The 21,717-nt window shown below is 44.5% G+C and overlaps 1 protein-coding gene across 1 annotated transcript in view; it reads right to left on the bottom strand.

Moving 5' to 3' along the window:
• Positions 1-21,717, bottom strand: part of DIS3L2 (DIS3 like 3'-5' exoribonuclease 2) — a 356,721-nt gene that overhangs the window by 162,458 nt on the left and 172,546 nt on the right. The window lies entirely within an intron of this gene.

The following is a 21,717-nucleotide window of genomic DNA, read 5'->3' as shown; positions in this document are numbered from 1 at the left end:
GTGTAGCTGTCCATTCACTGAAGATGTAGGCCCTGACTTATCACAAAATCAGGTACCCAGAGGTGATGCAGCAAAGTAGAGTTTTCTGGTATTAAAAACTTGCATTTATGAAAATTACCTTTCATTACTGTGAGTCAAGGAAAACCACAATCACTGAGGAATCAGAATCTGAGTTCCCCAAAGGGAAGTGGAGATTATTTATGGAAAGTGTGAATAGCCATAACACAGTGCTTTCAATGACATGAGCACAAGAAATGCTATGACAGGCATCATTAGGATCAAAAATATGTGATGGGCCAGTCATTCATCAACAGTGAAGGAAGCCACATTCTACACTGCCTCCATTGAATATTAAAAGGCCTATGAGTAGAAGTTGGTAGATCTTCTATGGAGTATATGAAACAGGAGGAGTCTGGGTAGGGCGGAACGAGGCTGGCAAGAATACGCAGTCCTGAGAGGAGGCCACATCAGTGAACATGATTCCCTTTAAATAAGTATGAAGTCATTCGCAGTGACCTTTCTGTGTGTGCTACCCTGTGAAGCTGCCTCTTTTGTTTACCCTAGACCTCATGGTGAGAGCTGGTCCTATGACAAAGGATTACAGGACTACTGGATTTAGAGAGAGAACCCTAAGACACTATAAACTTTTTTGTTGTTGTTATTTTTCTTTTAAAAAAAAATATTTCCCCAATTCCATGTAAAAACAATTTTAGACATTTGTTTTTTAAAATTGAGTTCCAAATTCTCTCCCTCCCTCCCCTCCCTATATGTGCAATCATGCAAAACATATTTTCATATTAGTCATGTTGTGAAAGAAAATACAGACCAACAACAAAGAAGAAAGAAAAATAAAGAAAGTAAAAAATTATGCTTCAATCTGCATTCAGACGCCATCAGTTCCTCCTCTGGAGATGGATAGCACGTTTCATCATATGATCTTTGGAACTGTGTTGGATCATTTTATTGCTGAGAAGAGCTAAGTCATTCATACTTGATCATTGTACAATGTGGCTGTTATTGTGTACAATCGTCTCCTGGTTCTGCTCATTTCACTTTGCATCAGTTGATCTAAGTCTCTCCAAGTTTTTCTGAGAGCATCAGTATTCCATCACAATCATATACCACAACTTGTTCCACCATTCCCCAATTGACGGGCATCCCCTCAATATCCAATTCCTTTCCACCACAAAAAGAGCTGTTGTAAATACTTCTGTACAAGTAAGTCCTCTTCTTTTTTAACTCTTTGGGATACAGACCTGAGAGTTCTATTACTGGATCAAAAAGTATGCATCATTTTGTAGCCCTTTGGGCCTAGTTCCAAATGGCTCCAGAATGGTTGAAGCAGTTTACAATGCCACCGAAGTTTATCAGCATCACAATTTTCCCTCCAACATTTGTCATTTTTCAGGAGGACCTGACTTCAAATCTGGCCTCAGACACCTGACACTTACTAGCTATGTGACCCTGGGCAAGTCACTTAACCCCAACTGTCTCATCCAAAAAAAAAAAAAAATTGTTGTTTTCCTTTTCTGTCATATTAGTCAATTTGATAGGTGTGGGGTAGCATCCCAGAGTTGTTTTAATTTGCTTTTCTCTAATCAATAGGGATTTAGAGCATTTTTATATGAGTATAGATAGCTTTAATTACTTTGTCTGAAAACTGCCTGTTCATATCTGTGAACATTTTGTCGACTGGGGAATGGCTCTTATTTTTATAAATTTGACTCAGTTCTCTGAGAAATGAGGTCTTTATCAGAGAAACTTGCTGTAAAAATTTTTCACAGTTATGACTATTTACTGTATTTTCCTCCATTCTATTTCCTCCATGTTGATCCTACTCTCTCTCTCTCCTTTCACCCTATCCATACTCAAAAGTGTTCTGCTTCTGGCTACTGCTTCCCCTAATCTGCCCCCCCTCTATCAGCTCCTCCCCCCTTCTCTGATCCCCCTCCTCTCCTACATTCCTGGAGGGTAAGACAGATTTCTACACCTAGCTAAGTGTGCTTATTCCTCCCTCGCTGAGCCAATTCCAACGAGAATGAGGTTCACAGGCTCATGAACTCTCCTACCTTCTCCTCCGCCGGAACAGCTCTGTCCCACCTCTCTCATATCAGACAATCTACCCTATTCTAGCTCTGCCTTGCCCCTTCTTCCAGTGCATTACTCTTCTTCACCCCTCGATTTTATTTTTTCGTAGTCACCCCAACACATTCAGCTCACACTCACGCTCTCCGTATCTCTGTATCCTCCTCCTAATTGCACTGATGACAAGAAAATTCCTAAGAGTTATGAGTATCACCTTCCCATACAGAAATGTAAACCATTTAACCTTACTGAATCCTTCATGATTTCTCTTTCCTATTTACCTTGTTATGCTTCTTTTAAGTCTTGTATCTGAAAATAAAATTTTCTATTCAGCTCTGGTCTTTCATCAGGAAAGCTTGAATATCTATTTTTTCCCCTTAAGGATTACATTGCTGGGTAGGTGTAATCCTAGCTCCTCTGCCCTCAGGAACATCGTATCCTAAGCCAGGCTTACACAACCTGCGGCCCGCCAAAGGATTTCAGGATGTTTTCCTCCACATTTTTCACGGGCCTCCCATAACCTCTGGCATGCCCGCGGGCCATGGGCCACAGATTGTGCAGGCCTGTTCTAAGCCCTCCAAACCTTTACTATGGAAGCTGTTAAATCTTATGTTATCCTAACTGAGACTCCATGATATCTGAACTGCTTCTTCCTGGTTGCTTATAGTATTTTCACTTTGACCTGGGAGCTTTGGAATTTGCCTATAATATCACTGGGAGTTTTCATTTTGGGATCTCTTTCAGGAGGTGATTGGTAGATCCTTGCAACTTCTATTTTGTCTTCTGGTTCTAGAACATCAGGACAGTTTTCTTTGATAATTTTTTGAAAGGTGATGTCTAGGCTCTTTTTGTGTGTGTCATGGCTTTCAGGTAGTTCAGTAATTCTTATCTTTCCTGGTTCTATTTTCCTGGTCACTTGCATTTCTAATTAGATATTTCACATTTTCTTCTAATTTTTTCATTCTTTTGATTTTGTTTTATTGTTTCTTGATGTCTCATGGAGTTATTAGCTTGCACTTGTCCAAATCTAATTTTTGAGGAATTATTTTCTTTAGTGAGCTTTTGTACCCCCTCCTTTTCCATTTGGCCAATTCTACTTTTTAAGGAGTCCTTTTCTTCAGTGAATTTTTGTACATCTTTTTCCAAATGGCCAATTCTGCTTTTTGAGGTGCTATTTTCTTCAGTATTTTTTGTGTTTTCTTTACCAAGCTGTTGACTTTTTTCATGATTTTCTTGCATCAGTAATTTCTTTTCCCAATTTTCCTCTACCTCTCTTATTTGATTTTTACAATCCTTTGTGTAGTCTTCCCGGGCCTGAGACCAATTCACATTTTTCTTTGAGGCTCTGGATGCAGCAATATTGATTTTGTTGCCTTCTTCTGAGTTTGTGTTTTGATCTTCTCTCTCACCACAGTAACTTTCTACGGTCAGGATCTTTTTATGCTGGTTGCTCATTTTCCCAGCCTATTTCTTGATTCTTAGCTCTATCTTAAAGTTGGGCTTTGCTCCCACAGTGGAGGGGGCACCGTCCCAAGCTTCAGGATTTTTGTGCAGCACTTTTTAGAGCTAGTTCTGGGGGTCTGTAAGCTTTCACTTATTCCAGTGTGGTATGATCTAAGAGGAGGTGTGTTTACCACTCTCCTTGCCAGTGCCCTGGTCTGTAAGGGACCACAAGCACTCTTTTCCAATCTGAAGCTGTGATCAGGGTCCCTGCTCCCCTGGGGCCACAAGCTGTGGTATGTTAGTGCTCCTCCTCACCCTGGAACTGTCAACCAGGATCTGAGGATGGGCAATGCAACAGAGTCCTGCACCCAGTGCCGGCAAAGGGACCCTATAATCTCCTTATGAACATCTGTCCAACCCTTTTTCAGCCTGTGGGCTGAGAGCTCCAGAAGCGGCCACTGCTTCCACTGACTCAGTCGCTGGTTGGCTGGGGCGTGGCCTGTTTTGGCACAGCCTGCGCCCCGCTTTCTCTCTGGCGCAACAAACCTTTCCTGCCAACCTTCTAAGTTGTCATGAACTGGAAATTTGTTTCACCCTATCCTTTTGTGGGTCCTATGCTCCAGAATTTGTTTTGGGGCATTATTTTAAAGTTATTTGAAGGGGAATTTGGGAGAGCTCAGGAGAATCCCTGCTTTTTCTCTGCCATCTTAGCTCTGCCCTGACTAGATAGTTTAATCTCCTCATTTTATATCCCCTCAACTTTTTCTTCTCACTCCAGAGGATGATCCTAAGGTTGGGAAAAATGAGTGACTAAAAGAATGGTAGTGCCCACAACAAAAACAAGGAAGTTGGAGATGGGATGAATTGAGGTCAGAAGATAAGAACTACTTTAAACACCTTGTGAAAAAATGAATGAAATAAACATGTTGTACTTGAGATTCTGATGGGCCATCCAAGTGAAAGTGTCCAGATATCAGTTGGGGAGATAAGACTACAATTCGGGGAAGACAAAAAACTGTTAAATACAAATACATTCACAGTCATCTATGTGAAAATGATGATTGAATCCATGGGAACTACTAGCACCATCGATAAAGGAGAGAAGATGGCCTGAGACAGAGCCGTGGCTACCTCCACACTTGGTGGGCAGGAGATAGGTTAACTGTGCAGCAAAGGAGCCTGGGAACTCATACTCAGGCAGGCAGGAGCAGGGCCACGGAAGTCACGGAAGGAAAAAGAGCTCAGGAGGGTGAGTGGTGCACAGTGCCCAGGGCAGGCCTGTGATCAACGAGGGTAAGGAATGAGAAAGGTTAGGAGAGGGCACAAAGTCAAGAAAGAAAAGAGTCAGCAGAATGTTGGGGGCACTATACAATGGACACGAAAGAGCGGCTCTAACACATGGGGAGAGATGGCTCTTCTAAAAAGACCAATTGTGAAGAGCAGGCTAGCAGCTACTTAGGGCAGAGTGGACAACAGAATCAGTCTGTTGTCTTTGGGACAGAAGAAACCGTAACACATTTACAGACAGAAAAGGATTAGATAGAAGATTCAAGGAGACGAATCATTCATAAAAGAAAGTCCCAGAGGAGATTCTGACAAATTTACCATTTGGACTCTTGCCCATCTTGTGCAGCATTCTCTCCGACAGATAAGACAGAAGCAAACCGGGGACCAGTGGCTCTGTTTCCTCTCTGGACTAGATACAATGATGCAATGCTAACAAATAATGGGCCTGTTCGCCAAGTTTTCTTGCTACAAATAGCTCCACAAGCCCACTTCGTTATTACGTCTTTGGCATCTTTTTGGGCAAGTATCTGCACACTTCACCGAGGGAGGAATGCAACATGATGGCACTAGAATTCTCCAGTTCTCAACTAGACGGAAGGCAATAGGGAGAGCCAGGGAAGCAGGTCTCAGGCATGGCACAGTGACGAGTGGCCCAGTGGCTGGTGCAGGGGCTCTCTCTACTCTCTCTACTCAAAACAAGGCCACTAAGAGACTGGCTGCCCTCAAGGATCACTGCCTGCGGTCAGTTTGTACCTGACTTGACCAATAAGAGGAGACAAGTACTGAAGGAACAATGATGGGGGAATAGGCCAGAGGAGTGGAAAGCTGGACATATTCTGATGGAAGCCAAGATAAAGAGAGTACATTTCAAAGGGTTTAGAGAAAGAATATGTGGACTTGAAGTTGGACCTAGAGGCAAGAACGAAATTCTGAAGATACAAATAAAAACAATTTCAAGGAAAAAGATGACTAAGAGTTGTGTAAAAAGACTGTGTGGAAGCACAGGGAAATAATCAACCAAATTCAATTTTAAAGACATGTAAACAAAGTCTAGTAACAGAGGATGAATATGTCACAGTACTAGAAAAACAGAATTGGAATCACCTAAAAGCCAGGGACTCTCAACCCCCCAAGAGATCTACGGATAGATTGTAGGGAGTCCATAATCTTGGATGTGAAAAAAATTCTATTTTTATTTTCACCAACTTTTAATTATGAATGGAGGCAATAAACATTATTCTGAGAAGGGGTCTATAAGTTTCACCAGACTATCAAAGGGCTCTATGACACACAAAAAGTAAGGCAACAAAAAGGCAGTGCTAAGGGGAGGCTGGAGGCAAGCAGGGGGGCCCAAAAGGGAAGTATCAAAGAAAGGAGAGTGCTGGTGCTCAGAGTGGATGGGGCCATAACATACAGCTAACAGAAGGCAGAACTACTCAAGTGATTTGCTTCTCTTTTCTCTGTCAAGGAGAATGATAATCAGAGTAGGAAGGTCAGAAGAAAAAGGGCTAACAGAACTGAAATCTCACATTAGAAGGTGTGAGAGCTAGCTGTCCTTCATAGTTAAGTCACTAGGCCCAGATCTACTCAGTATCCAGAGAGCTGAAAGAACGGACGAATTTAATTTCGGAGCTTCTATTAATGATCTTTAAGCCACCATGAAAAATTGGAAAGATTATGCAAAACTGAAGGGAAAGTATTATCCTGATTTTCAAAAAAGGGAAGAGAGTGGGATCTGCAAAGGATGGACTTGTGACCTAGACTTTAATCCTCAACAAGGGGGTAATTCTTGTCTTCAAAGGGTGGTTTGTGACCATTTAAAAAGGGAAAAGATGAGATCCTCCCTAGGTTCATCAAAAACTGTTTCTCTCAAAATGCCTTTGTCAAGAGGACAACAAGACTAGCACATCAGCATAATGCTGCACAGAATAAAATCTCTCCTAATGTCTTTGTGGACAAAATGGGAGGTAGGCAATAGCACAGGTAGGGGCTTGGGGAACTGGTTAAATGCCTAGACTGAAAAAATCATCAGTCACTAATGGGTTGATGTCAGTTTTGAAGATGATGCCTAGCAGAGTGCTCTAGGGAATTTATCTTTAGGGCTTGTGCTATTTAAATTTTTTATAAATGACTTGACATGCTTATCAAATTTAGAGATGGCAGGAAGCTAGAAGAATAATTAATATACTATATTTAAGAATCAATTTGTGGAGGATTCAAAAAGATCTCAACAAACCAAAGAGATGAACCAAATCTAATAAAATAAAACCTAACAGAAGTATACAATCGTATTCTTGGACTCTAAAAATCAATCCCACAAACACAAGGGGTTCCATGAGCTCAAAATAAGTCAATACGGTGACACTGCCACACAAAGAGAACCAGCAAAACTGACCCGAGTAACCAGGAAAGGCTTCAGGAAGGAAGGGGCATTAGAAGAATGCACAGGAATTCAAGTCAAGGAAGGTAAGGGAAAATGCTGCCAGCCTAGGGCCATGGAGAGCAAAGAGAGCTTCTATCTGCAGGACAAGTTTGGTTTAGCTGGGGTGGAGACAGCATCAAGGTGGAGAAAATGGAATAAGACCACAAAGACATACTGGAACCAGACTTTTAGAACTGGAAAGGACAGAATGACAATGTTAGAAGAGCTAGGCAGGTCCTTAGAAATCACTTTGCCAATAAAAGAAACCCACATTAAGTCATCAGCATTTCTATATACTGCCAACAAAGTTCAGCAACAAGAGATAGAAGGAGAAATTCCATTTAAAAAACTGCATACAATACAAAATACTTGAGAGGCTACCTGCCAAGACAAATCTAGGAACCATATGAACACAATTACAAAACACTTTTCACACAAATAAAGTCAGATCTAAACAAATGGGAAATATTAATTACTATTAATAGAGGACAAGCCAATATAATAAAAATGACAATTCTACCTAAATTAATCTCCTTCTTCAGTGGCATACCAATCAAACAACCAAAAAATTATTTTGTAAAGCTAGAAAAAAGAAAAAGAAAATTCATCTGGAAGAACAAAAGGTCAAGAATATCAAGAGAATTAAGAGGAAAAAAAGGAAGATGGCCCAGCTGTCCCAGATCTCAAACTGCATCATAAAGCAGTTATCATCAAAACAATCTGGTACTAGCTAAGAAACAGAGTGGTGGATCAGTGGAATAGATTAGGTACATGAGACCCAGTGGGTAATGACCATAGTACTCTAGTGTTTGATAAACTCAAAGATCCCAGCTTTTGTGGCAAATACACATTATTTGATTAAAAACAAAACTGTTGGGAAAACTGGAAAACAGTATGGCAAAAACAAAGTACAGACCAACATTTCACACCACATACCAAAATATGGTCAAGATAAGCACATGATTTAGACATAAAGGATGATGCTATAAACAAAGTAGGGAAGCATGGAATAGTTTACCCGTTAGATTTATGGAGAAGGGAAGAACTTAGGATCAAACAAGAAATAGAGAGCATTATTAAATATTAAATGGATCATTTTGATTATATTAAGTTTAAAAGGTTTTACACAAACAGAACCAATGCAATCAAAATTAGACGCAAAGCAGAAAGTTGGGAGGAAAATTTTATAGCAAGCGTCTCTGATAAAGGCCTCATTTCTCAAATAAATAGAGAACTAAGTCAAATTCATAAGAATACAAGTCACTGATAAATGGTCAAAGGATATGAAGAGGCACAGCTTTCAGACTAAAAAATCAAAGCTATATGTAGTCATACGAAAAAATGTTTTAAATCACTACTTAGTAGAGAAATGCAAATTAAAATAACTCTGGGATACCACCTCACACCTATCAGATTGACTAATATAACAGAAAAGGAAAATGATAAATGTTAGCGGGGACATGGAAAAACTGGGACACTAATGCACTGTTGGCAGAGTAGTGAACTGATCCATTCATTCTGCAGAACAATTTGGAACTAAGCCCAAAGGCAATCAGACCGTGCATCCCCTTTTATCCAGCAATACCACTATTGGGTCTGTATCCCAAAGAGATTAAAAAAAAAAAAGATTAAAAAATATTTACAGAAGTTATTTTTTAGGCGATGCCCATCAATTGGGGAATGGCTGAATTAACTGTGGTGTATGATTGGAATGTTATGTTATGTAATGTAATATTATTGTGTAATAAGAAATGATAAGCAGGTGGATTTCAGAAAAACCTGGAAAGACTTACATGAACCAATGCAAAGTGAAATGAGCAAAACCAGGAGAACATTGTACACAGTAACAGCAATACTGTACAATAATCAACTATGAATGGTTTAGCTATTCTCAGCAATACAATGATCTAAGACAATTCTAAAGACTCATGATGAAAAATGCTCTCCATCTCCAGAAAAAGAACTAATAGTGTCTGAACACAGACCAAAACTATTTTTTTACTTTCTTTCTTTCTTTCCTTTTTTTTTTTCTGGTTTGAGCTTTTTTCCACAAAATGACTAATATGGAAATATGTTTTATATGATTACACATGTATAACCTATATCAGCTTGCTTACTGTCTCAAGGAGGGGGCAGAGGAAGGAGAGAATTTGGAACTCAAAAGAAAATTTAAAAGAATGTTAAAAATTGTTTTTACGTGCAATTGGGGGAAAATAAAGTATTTAAAAAAAAAAGAAATTACTTCATCCAACTCCTTTGGTTTATATTTAAGAAACCAAAGCCCTGGAAATCTGTTTATGCCTAAATTCACATGGTACATGGCAAGCTAAGACTCGAACCTAAGCCTTCTGCCTCTTCTCTGGGGAGTATCTGGGACATGACAGAGAGTTTCCTAAATCTTATCAAACCTGATGCCACTACCCAATTCTCACTGAGCCAACAAAGACAAATGCAACCAAAGGAACCTACGCTGACTGCTAGAGATTAAGTCCTGTGGGGGAAAAAACAAACCCCAAGAAACTTAAGACCTCAGCACAGGTAACATGCTGGTCATTGCTGTAGATTAAGGGCAGGGACTCCAGAAAGAGAAAGGCAGATGTGAAAACGGAACTTGTCACCAATTAAGACAGTCCTAAATGCCAGGATGTGGGCTTCTGCACTAGTCTGGCTACAGACAGTGCTGGGCCAGAGACAGAGTGCACCCAACGAGGACCAGTAAGAACAGATTTGCTCAGAGTTTTTGTGCACCTGATCCTATGGGCTCTAAACTGAAAACGGAGGGGAAAAGAGATGACTGTCCAGAGAACTCCACCAATCCAGTTACCATGGGCAGAACAGTTACAATGTAGGCAGAAGAGCATCTATGGAGATGAAAAGGGGCTTCCTGGCCTCACTCACAGGTTTACACATACAAGGGCAGAAATTATGGAATGAACAATGTGCCAGGTGCTAGGGGATGACAACGCTCAACAGTGCCAATAGTCCCTGCCCTCATGGAGCTCACATTCTACAAGGAGAAGATGAGGCACAAGCATAGATAATTCAATATACCAGAGTACTTGCTAAGTGTGTTACAGAGTCACAAGACAAAGGCTAGTTCTCAGAGACAAGAAAGGCTATCTCAATATCCCTGTGCCACTTAACAGGGCAGGTGGGGTTCTAGACCTGGAATCAGGAAGACCGAGTTCAAATCCAGCCTCACATACTTCCTAGTTGGGTGAGTGGATGGGTCACTTTGCCTCTGCCTGCCTCAGTTTCCTCATCTATAAAATGAGGAAAAGAATGACACTTACCTCCAAAGGTTGTCATGAGGACAAAATGAGCTAATATTTGTAAAGCACCTAGCAGAGGGCCTGACACATAGTAGGAACTTACTAAGTGCTTCCCTCCACAAGACCATAATAGTTGTTTTCTACAAAGTTTTCCAACAACAAAACTTCAAAAGAAATTATGTGCCATATACAGAGTGCCGTATAATGAGACAGTCATGTAATTAAAGCTGAATACACAAGATAAAAGGTAAAAATCTGACAAATTAATAAACAAGAACATTAACACTTGGAGCTCCCATTCAGTATCCATCCCCGCAACAAATTTTGCCAACTCGCTGCGGTGACAAGCAAGCTCACAGGATGCAGCCATTAGGATCCCCACCAGCAGGGACAGGAGGCCATGGCAGCTGATTCTACTCAACCTTTTGCATGAACAAGGCTAAGAAGGAAAGCTGTCACAGGGGAATATCTCCATCGAGGACCTCTCCTGAGGGTCTGGTATCCAAAACACAGCGGGAACCAACACCGTGAGGAAGAGCCATTCCCCAGCAGAGACAACGAGCTCCAAGAAAAAGAACACCAGACCATTAAGAAAGGTTGGTAACATAAAAGCAAAGCAGGTCAGAGGCTTCCCCTCGCACCCAGCAAGGCGGCCAAGATGAGATTGTGTGCTGCGGAGGCTGTGGAAAGACACACCAGCACACTGTTGGCAGAGCTGTGAAGCACGTCACCCTTTCTGGAAAGGAGTTTGAATTATTCTAGGAAAGTAACTACCTGTTCACAGCCACTGGTCCCAAGATCCCACTGCTGGTCACACACCCCAAGAAGGTCAAAGGGGAATGAAAGGTTCTGTGTGCACCAAAACACTCATGATAGCACTTTTCATGGTAGCAAAACAGAGGTCCACCAACTGGGGATTGGTGCATTACACACAAATGTCCTCACATAAATGTAATGAAAGAATCCTGCACCACAAGAAACTCTGAGTATGCAGAATCCACAGAAGCGTTCGAAGAGGCCGATGGCCTGATGCAGACTGAAGGAAGCAGAACCTGGAAGCTCACGTGCAGAACTGCAGCCACGAGAAAGGAAGGACCTACAGGCACAAATGAAACCATCCTCTCTAACGCTAATAACCGTGCTTGTCTCTTCCACCCCAAGATGAGAATGTGTGTTCCCCTCCTTTCCCTGCCAAGGCTGGGGTTTATGGGTGTGGAATATGGCACTTACCATCAGGCTCTGATGACACGCTGGCCATTTTGCTAACTCACCTTCCCCCCTTCTCGCTTATTCTTTGTTCCTGGGGAAGGCTCTCTCGCTAGAGTAAGGCCAGGGAGAGGGATGTGCTCAGAAATGATGGTGCAAAAACAAAAGACACAAATTTAAAAACAAAGTGAGGTCCACGGAAGAAAGCTGTTACCAGTGGCAGGATGGGGTTGGGGAGGACACTGGGGGAGTTTTCATGAAGTGGGTAGCACGGACATCAAAAGAACATGAAGGCGCGAGTGCACGGTTGGGCAGTGGGGAGCGGCAAAGAGCCCTCCAGTTTGTCTGGTTACAGAAATTGAATGGTGAGGAGGTTTAAGGATGTGGAGGGCCTTGAATGCCAGGCAAGGGAGGGTAAACCTTCAAAGGTAACAGGAAGGAAGTTACTGATGACTTCCCAGTCAAAGGGAAGCTCCTTTGAGGCAGGAAAGGCTTCCTCTCTGCTGTCCTCACATGCATGATGCCTGGCACTCGGTGTGTCAAGTCAACATGCATATATTAAACACCCGCTCTGTGCCAGACGCGAGCCTAAGTGCCATGGATACAAAGAACAGCAAAAACCAGCTTCTGCTCTCATGGAGCCCATGTCCTAATCAGGGAGACAATGTCCAATCAACTACATCATCTGTAAAATGCGGGGAAGGAAGTCAATGGACGTGAAGGTCCCTTTGGTTTATGTCTCAGTCTCTCTCTCGAAACTGAATTCAGTCACACCAGCAGAAGAGATCATAAGCACAAATTCTGAGACCGTGGAGAGTAGCTTAGGGAGGCAGGCGGTAGGAAATGGAGAAAAACAAAAGAAGTGAGCCAGTGGTGATGGGTTTTGATGGAAAAAGTCCACTTTCCTGGGCCTGAACCAGGAAAGGCTGGCTTAATCCAAATCACATTCAAGAAGAGGCCTTTGGGAACAGCCTTCAAGAGCTACTGGTATGGGAGGGAGGAAAGTCACCAGCAAGGCCCAAGGGAGACATGGCAGGGTCTAGACCAAAGCAGAAGCAATCAGGCAATCAGAAAGAATGCACCCAAGAGATCACACACAGAAGAATGAAGCAGGGTGAAGGTGCACAGGCGGTACAATCTACTCTGGAGAGCTGTTCTATCAGAACATGATGTTACCTGACTGGGATGGCCAAGGAAAGTCCTGACCAGATACAGAGGCACTGACTAGATGATCAAGTAGAAATGCAGTGCAACCGTGGGCAGCTGTCGCTGACAGCTCTTTCTGAACAAAGGTTGATGAGAACAACCATGAGCCTGGGTGATGGTGAACCTTTATGGTTGTTCAGCTGTTTTTCAATCGTGTCCAACTTTTTGTGACCTCATTTGGGGTTTTCTTGGCAAAGATACTACAGTGATTTGCCATTTCCTTCTCCAGCTCATTTTACAGATGAGGAAACTGAGGCAAACAGGGTTAAGTGACTTGCCCAGTGTCCCATAGCTAGTAAGTGCCTGAGGTCAGATTTGAACTCAGGAAGATGAGTCTTCTGGATGCCAGGCCCAGCACTCTATGCACCATGGCGCCACCTAGCTGCCCCACAATAGTTCTGTTTGACACTGCGGCTTAAATAAATGATTCACCTGCCACGTGCTCAGTGTGAAAAGCACAAGAGCCAATACTGAAAACATCACCTTAAAAAACTAAGGCTGAGAATGAGAATGACAAGCATGAGCGTGATTGCCCACGGTCCACTTCTCACCCCAACTCCTGGAGAAAGTCATCCATCTACCCTGCGGCCTCCTCTAACTCAGAAACCTCTGCAGTCTGGCTCCAGTCGTCGCACCTAATGGCCTTTTCTCATCTTCACCCTGCTTAGCCTCTGGGCACAATTTAACGGTGGGGACTGCCCTATCCTCAGGGAGTCTGTCTCCTACAGGTTTTGCACAGTTCTCTGCTGGCGTCTCCGAAGGGGTGGCCCGAGCACCCACCTTGTCACACCTTGCTGGTTCTTTGTCTACATACCCAGGAGCTTTCCGCAAGGCTCTGCAGCAGGGCCTCTTCTCTCTCGTTTGGTGATCTCATCAGCTTCCATGGGTTCGATTATCATGTCCATGAAGACGGTTTCCAGACCTAGATATCCACTCCTCCTGCCCACATCGCCAAGAGCTGAGTGGAAATTTCACACGGGGCGTCTCAAAGGCTCCTTGAACTAAACATGTCCAAAACAGTACTCCTTCTCTTTGCCCAATCGCCCCAGACACACATTCATCTCTCACATCCACTCTGCTGTCAAATCTTGTATTTCGATCTTCAAACACCTCTCTTCTATGTGCCCTTCTCTCCACTCTCTGAGCCACCAAACTAGTTCAGGGCCTCATTAACTCTTGCCTAAACTACTGTAAAAATCTCTCCATTTGGTCCCCCTGCCCCAAGTCTCTCGCCTCTGCAGAGGTACCTCGGGGATGTGCAGTGGACAAAGCACTGGGACCAGAGTCAGGTAGACCCGAGTCCAAATCTAGCCTCAGACACTGGATAGCTGTGTGACCTTCTGCAAGTCACTTAACTTCTCTTTGCCTCAGTTTCCTCATCTGTAAAAGGGGGATAATAACAGCCCCTGCTTCCCAAGTTTGTTGTAAAGACAAAATGCGATATCTATTAAGTGTTTAGCACAGTGCCTGGCACATAGTAGGCATTTAAGAAATGCGTGCTCCCTTCCCCTTCTCCCCTTTTTCCTTTCCAATCTACCTTCCACACTGCTACCAAAGTGATCTTGCTAAAGCCCAAGGCTGACCATGACCACCCTATTCACTAAACCCGGTGATTCAAAATAACTCCAGGATCAACTATGAACGCCTCTCTTTAGCCCTGAAAATGTCATTATCCGGTGTTGCTACTTGCCTGGGAGATCATTAGAAAGTCTCATACCCTCAGGGACTGCATCTATACCATGAGGGGGATTCTGGTGCTTTAACACATGGCCCCAGAGTCTGAGCAGGCTGGTCTACGCGCCATTCTCGCACTCAACATTCCATCTGCGGTCTCCATGTCAAGGCACTGACGGGGCCCCGGCCCTGGAATGCTCTGCTTCTAGCAGCCACTACCCAGAATCCTTGGCTTCAATTGAGAGATGCCTTTTCCAGGAGGCCTCTCCTGGGCCCTACAGAAGCTGTCACCTTCCATCTGCTCTGGCTGTAGCTTACATACGCTGACTGATGGACAGGGTGTCTCCTCCATTAGGCATCTTTTCCTTGAGAGCAGGAGGAGCTTATCTTCTTTGAGTAATTCAACTACTGGCACGAAGGCTTGGTGACTAGTGCATCAACATTAGCCTGGAGTCCTCTCAAAGGCCCCTGGCTCTGCTCAATTCACCATTTTTATCAATGACTTTGATCCTAAGGGTCAAACTTGCAGCACCATGGCCTGCAGAGCAGATTAAAATAAATGTCATTGGTAAATGTTTAACAAAACAAAAATGCAAAATAAAAGTACAACACAAATAATGTTAATTTGTGGTTTTCTAAGTCAATGTGCCACCTGAAGGGATTCCATCCTACCTGAAGTTGACACCACTGACTTAGATGAAGACACAGGAGGAAGGCCAATAAAACTGGGATAAAAACGATCTTAGCAGACTTGCACAAGAGGCCAAACTTACAAAGACGAAATTTAATAGAGAATATAAAGTCCTATCCTTGAGTTAAAAGCACAGGATAGGGGAGGTGGTGATAGACAATTCATGGGGAAAAGACCGGGGGATTTGGGTGGCATGCATCCACTGGATGCCACATTGGCCAGGACTGCATTTATGGAAGTCTGTCACTACATCAGGGAGGATGAGGCGCCCCGTCTTCACTTACCCCATTCCCCTCCCCACATCAGACCATACCTGGGGCACCATGCTTACTTCCATGCTACACATCTTTGAAAGGATGTTGACAAACTAGAGAAAGAATCTTGTACTTTTACAGTCCCCCAGCCCTGCTCTAAGACGCTCCCTTCTCTCCTCTGTTTAATTCTTTGGCTTGTCTGCTAAGCTGAGAGGACAAGGAAGCCGAAGGCCTCTCAGGCAAAGCCTGGAGCACCTTCATCTCACCTGTTCTACAGAACACGGTTATTTTGCCATCCTTAGCACTTTTCTGCCACAGGTTGCTCAGGAGAAGGGTAGACTGGGATTTCACAGCCATTTTGAAACCGGCCTAAGCAGCAGCAATCAGTGTAAGTCACAGGGTGAAGCACTCAGCGTTCATCTCGTGATACGGAGGAAAGAGGAAGAAGCCGCCGTCTCACTAAAGAATGCTTCCCACTTCCTTCACCTGACTGCCAGCTTTCATGGTCCCTAGCCTCTCCCCATGCAAGTTCTGACTTAAGAGAGTTTCAACATAAATGACCCAGACTGTTCCACATATATTGAACAGGTTCTCTTCAACATGAAAACTAAAGAGAGTTTCACATAGGCAGAACGCAACCTTGCCAAACGTTCTTGAAATCAAAGTCAGAAAGAAAAGGCAAAGTGGCTGGGTCCTCCCTCTGAGGAATCCCTGGGGTGCTCCCTTTAGAAGTACTGAGTCTCAGAAGTAGTTCCAAGTTGCTGCTACACTGAGGTCAGCTCAGAGCTTGGGTGACAGTTCTGCAGGGCATTCCCACATCATCCCAGCCCCACGGTGAGACAGCATCCCATCTGAGGAAAGGAGATCTTCTCCAAGCCCCCTTTCCTGGTCAAAGCTGTTGTTCACTTTTTCCTGGGAAGCGCCAGACAGACAACAGCACCTGAGCCTGCACTTGGCCCAGAGACCACTCATACACAGCCTAAGTAGCCTGCTGAGTGACTCAGCTGACCTTATGGGTGTGACTTCTGTTCTTGTGGAGCTTTCCTCAAGGCAAAAAACACATGAAACAGCCTCCATCAGTAAGGCTGTGGCTTGGCCTCTAACTTTCCCAAGCTGTAACAGGACAGCATAATGTCTTCCTGGGTAGAGGGGGCGTTGAAATGAATGGAGAAACACATGGGCTGAACTACCGAAGACCCCCTTCTGGCCACAGAGAGCCGCCCTCCAGGGCTTTTGGTGAGAGTGAAGCCACAGAGGTTCAGAACAAACCCGCTCACTTGCTCACGATGGGAAATTGGGCAAAGCAACGGAGCAGACAAGGACCCTCACAGGGAGCCCAAGCAGGGCCAGGGAATCAATTCTTGTCACTGCTCAATGGCTGACGGGCTGCTGCTGCATGACATGCACACTTGGGAGGCCACACGTGTGCATGGCGTGTCTGCGTGTTGCCCATGCCCACTGGTGTAGTTTACCTAACTGCTTCAGATTTCACTGGCCTCCTCTCCACAGATGTCCACGTGGCAGGAAGGAGGTGGGCCAGCAAGTATGGGACATTGTGAAATTCCTCAGGCATCGTTAGAAGTTCACCCTGAGCTGAAGAAGCTGCACTGCCAGGTGGAGAGAGACAGGGAAGGAAATCCTTGTTGTAGGTGTGCAGAGGCCTAGCTTCAATCTGAATTCCCAAAGGCAAGAGGTCACATGCATGCCTATGAGGAGGAAAGCTGACTTCTCAGACAACAACCACATCCTTTCAGGTCTTTTCAGGTTGGCTCAGGTCAGAGCCAACACCCCAGATGGATTTCTGTCCCTTTGGCAAAGAGCATCAGGGCTCACGCTGATGAAATAGCCACAAGGCTCTGCAGGAGCCCAAGTGGTCCCATTCGGGCATCTCTGGTATCTTTACCCCTCACTGCAAAGATCCCAGTGTCCAATCCTGTGCCACCACCATTTGTGCTTTTGGCTTTTAAAAGCTGGACCCTTCTGTCTTCACTGACATTCTATTCCGATGAGAGGATTTTCTGAGTTTTGGACCAAGGTTGATTCCTGGCTGAAGTACAGGTTACAGGAGCCCTCAATGGCCTATCTATCTATCGCTGGTCCTCTTCTCCTCACCCTTCTCAGCTGTATCATTCCAGGGTGGGGCATTCAGGTAAAAAAAAAAAAAATTGGATGGGTCAGCTGGAATAAGGGGGAAAGAAAATAACCTTAAGGGAATTAAACACGAAAATTTTAAAACTACTTGAGCCTCCTGGCAAAGATGGCCAACAGGATGAGCCCGTGGTCAGCTTCCCTTCATCATCCACAACGACAAAGCAAGAAATAAGTCAAGTGAGACAAGACAACAACAACAACGCACGAGAAGTGAAGAAAACCCAAAGATAGCGAAGAAGCAAGGAGACCAAAAGGAGCCCTACTATGGGCTAAGAAAAAAGCCAAGAAAGGAATGGCTGCAATGACGAGAAATGAGGAAAACAAGAGAAAGCTGCATGAATGCCCAGACTGGCTGCAAAGCTTAATGAAAGAATGAACGGAAGAAAGAAGCAGCAAAATTACAGCTCTAAAAGAGAACATCAAGAAAAAAAATGATGATTTGGAACACAAGTGAGACGTTTGTAATAACACACCAGGCCCCGCGAAGCTCCACACGGAAGCAACAGGACCCCAAAATGCACAGCTGCAGAACAAAGCCAACAAAACCAGACGCACATTGGAGGCGTCTACAAACCAAAAAAGTGACCGGGTGACAGAGCTACGTGAGGCAATTTAGGAATCACTGCCCTCCTAAGACGACCCCAGAGGCCAGAATGCTACATTTTAGAAAATCATCTAAGAAAGCTGCAGCTAGAAGCCTGAAAGAATCCCCAGGATGTGGCAACTACAGGCTTAATTTTCATGAGAAGTGTCGTCACTGCAGGGAGAGAGAGAGAGAGCCTGGGGTGGAAGACACAGTTCTGGGAATGATCATGCGCTATCTGAGAGCTAGGGAAGGGAGAGACACTGAAACGATATAACGGGACAAGTGTATGAAGGACAGAGCCTGGGAAACCCTTGCCTCCAGGGATCAAGATGAGGACCCAGAGAAAACAAAAGCAGAGGCTGAATGACCACTCAGAGAGGGAATGCCTACGTTAAGTGGGAATTTGGGTTGGAGGAAATCAAAAACTTTTTCCACATCTGTCCTGGGACACATCTATCCTTTCCCGATGTCTATCCCTGGATCGTGGCATAACTGATTCGCAGATTGCCAAGAGTCAAAACACTACATTTGAACGTGGCAAAACCAAAAACACCACGCACCAAAAATGACTGTACTTTAACAGAGTGAAGCAATTGATTATGGACACGGGCATCAACAAATGCTTCCCGATTTATCGACTCCCGCAGCACTAAGCACCTACTGTGTACCAGGCACACAACTGCAAACAACTGCAGTGGCTTTAAACTCACCTATTTCAGACGAACCATCAATACCGAAAAGTGAGAAATGAAAAAAAGACAAAGACACCATCACCATTTCCTATAAAGTACGACGGAGGCAAAACAGCCGCTACAAGAAGGGCCCGAAGCCATGGACTCCCCTTGGCCGGCGCACGCAATCTCCCCTGAGAGGTCGCAGGGATGGTGGCATCCCCGCAGAAGGGCAGCCTGCTCAGAAACTCTCTTTGTTATGCCACGTCCTTCCTCCAGGGAAGGAACTACTGGAGCCAGAGCTTCCTTAATTGAGCAGTGACTCTGGGCTTGGGAAGTCTGCTGGCATAGTCATTCTTTCTGCCACATCCTATTCTTGGAGCAACAGTTCATTTCCATATTCTCTGACATACGTGGATCCTAGTGTTCAATTAGCTTCTCTTTCTCATTATATCAACATTTATATGTATCTCCCATACACAGTCAAATTTATCTTGTATGAATTAAATTCCTTGCTCCATTGCATCTTTTTATACAGTTACACTGAGTACCTGTAAAGCCAATTGATTCCTACATGTACCCATCTGGAAGAAGAGAGGAGACATGCATCCTTCTTACTGGCTGAGGGGTGACTATCTGTGTCAGTCACAGGCCTAGGGATGGAGGCTTGCAGTTAACGGTAGAAGTGGAGTCAAGCGGGGGGTGGCAGTGGGGGAAGGAAGTCCTTGGACACTGACCAATCACCACTGTAAAAATGATCTGGGCTAGCTGCCCACAGGGGTGGGCAATGTGGTGGGGGAAGGGAAAGGCTGAGAAGCTCCTCCACCTGAACTTACGCTTGAACGTGTCCCTAGTCAGAAAAGCCTGTCTGCAAAACCGCTATGGTGAATGTACCAAATAGTTCCATTTCTCCACAGCTTCAAAGCACCGGGAGATACAGGGGAGCAGCACTTGGAGGAAAGAAGCTGAGAGGGAAAAAAACGTGGGAGGAGGAATAGGAGGAAAGGAATTTCCCTGTCACAGACCAGAAGGCTACTGGACCTGGATTCCTGGGGCACAGCAGCTCTCATAGTAGTTTCCTGGATTTAAAAAGAGGTACCTGAAGAAAGTCTCTCAATTCTCAAGCTGCTGCCCAATGCAGAGGCCTACCTTTTCAATACAAATATTCTCATGGTCATGCCCCATGGTTACAAATTACGTAACACAACAATCTTCAAATTCAAGTCACAAGTGACCCAAAAGAAAATTGGGAGATGCATGGTATTGCCCACACTAGGCAGATGCAAGGAAGCTGATGGCAATTTTCAGTGATGCCCTTTGCTCAAGAAGTGATGAAACAAATGACTGAAAAAGGGGCTGAGCTGGCTGTGGGTTGCAAGCATGGGGTAGGTACCAGAGAGCTGCCCTACTGCTCCACTAGCATCCTCGAAATGTAAAAGGACCTGGTAGAAGTGTCTCTCGTGTTGAAGGGACCTTCTCCTCCCAAGGCCTGTGGAAGAGCAAGGATGGGATGCTCACAGGGTGAGAAGGCAGGGATGGGAGCTGTGCTGGTGAGATCACAGACCCAATCACGGAATAAAGGGCTCTGTGTATGGGGGGGTGGTCAGAGGGAGAGAAAGCTCTGTCATACTTATCTCTGTATTTCTCCAAGAATTTAATACAGTGTTTACAAGGGGTGGGACGGGGGCAGGTGAAGACAAGGCAAGTGAAGACCAGGTGCCAGGCACTGTGCTAAACCCTGGGGACAAAAAGAAAGACAAATGACAATCCCTGCCCTCAAGGAGCTCCCAGTTTAATAAGGAAGACAGCATGCAAACAACTACATAAAAACAAGCTAGAGACTGGATAAAGTGGAGCTCATCAGCAGAAGGCAGGCAGGCACCAGAATTAAGAGGGGTGAGGAAAGGTTTCCTGTAGAAGAGGAAAGCCCTGGCCCTGCTTCCAGCCCATCCTGAGGCCATCACCCAGGGAAGCGACCCTGCGGAGATGTGACTGGTACTGCTGGTGCGAGTGCTCAGGACCCTCTCCAAGCAACCCTAGCGCCTAAATACCCAGAGAAGGTCCTTGACCCCATCAGGCAGAGGGAACGACCCCAAAGAAGAAGGTCCTCATCTCCTCTGCAGCGGTACCATGGGGGCCAGGGGAAACTCTCATCATTTCCAACTTCAAAACGTCTCCCCAATCAGAATGGGAGCTCCTTGAGGGCAGGGTCTCTCTTTGCTTTTCTATCTGTATCCCACAATAAGTGCTTAATAAATGCTTCCTCATTCATTCGTATTAAACTGCCCATATCAATCTCCATACTTCTCTTCACAAGTTCCTAAAATGACCAAGTTCAAGCGCAGCAAACGTAGGTAACGAAATTATTCGTGATTCTCATCAGATATTTGACACTACGAGGTAAGGACTAGAATCTGGCTTACTGGAATGTCAAGAGCCAGAATTCAGAAGAGTTACAAGGTAGAGGAAATAATGATGTCTAGACACCCCAGGTCGAGCTGCCTCCTGCTTCAGGCACATCATTTCTTTTTCTCGCATTCTCAATTCCCTGATGAGTGCTAGTGGAATTCACAATCTGCTGTTGAGATAAATAGATCATCCTTCTCAACCCTCAATTCATTTATCAGGCTGGAATGTAAATGCCAGGAGTGAATAGATTTCTCCACTCCTGTGATTTCACCGTGCTTTCTGAGGGACCCCCACTGAGCTAACTCAAAAAGGCTGAAACCACTTGGATTTTTCAAATCTGAAAACAGTTGCTCTGATATG

The sequence above is a fragment of the Vombatus ursinus genome, unplaced genomic scaffold (genome assembly GCF_900497805.2).
Source record: "Vombatus ursinus unplaced genomic scaffold, bare-nosed wombat genome assembly UNPS02014808.1, whole genome shotgun sequence".
NCBI classification, from domain to species: Eukaryota; Metazoa; Chordata; class Mammalia; order Diprotodontia; family Vombatidae; genus Vombatus; species Vombatus ursinus.
Note: the sequence above shows the minus strand (reverse complement) of the source record. Positions and strands in the feature narration are given on the sequence as shown.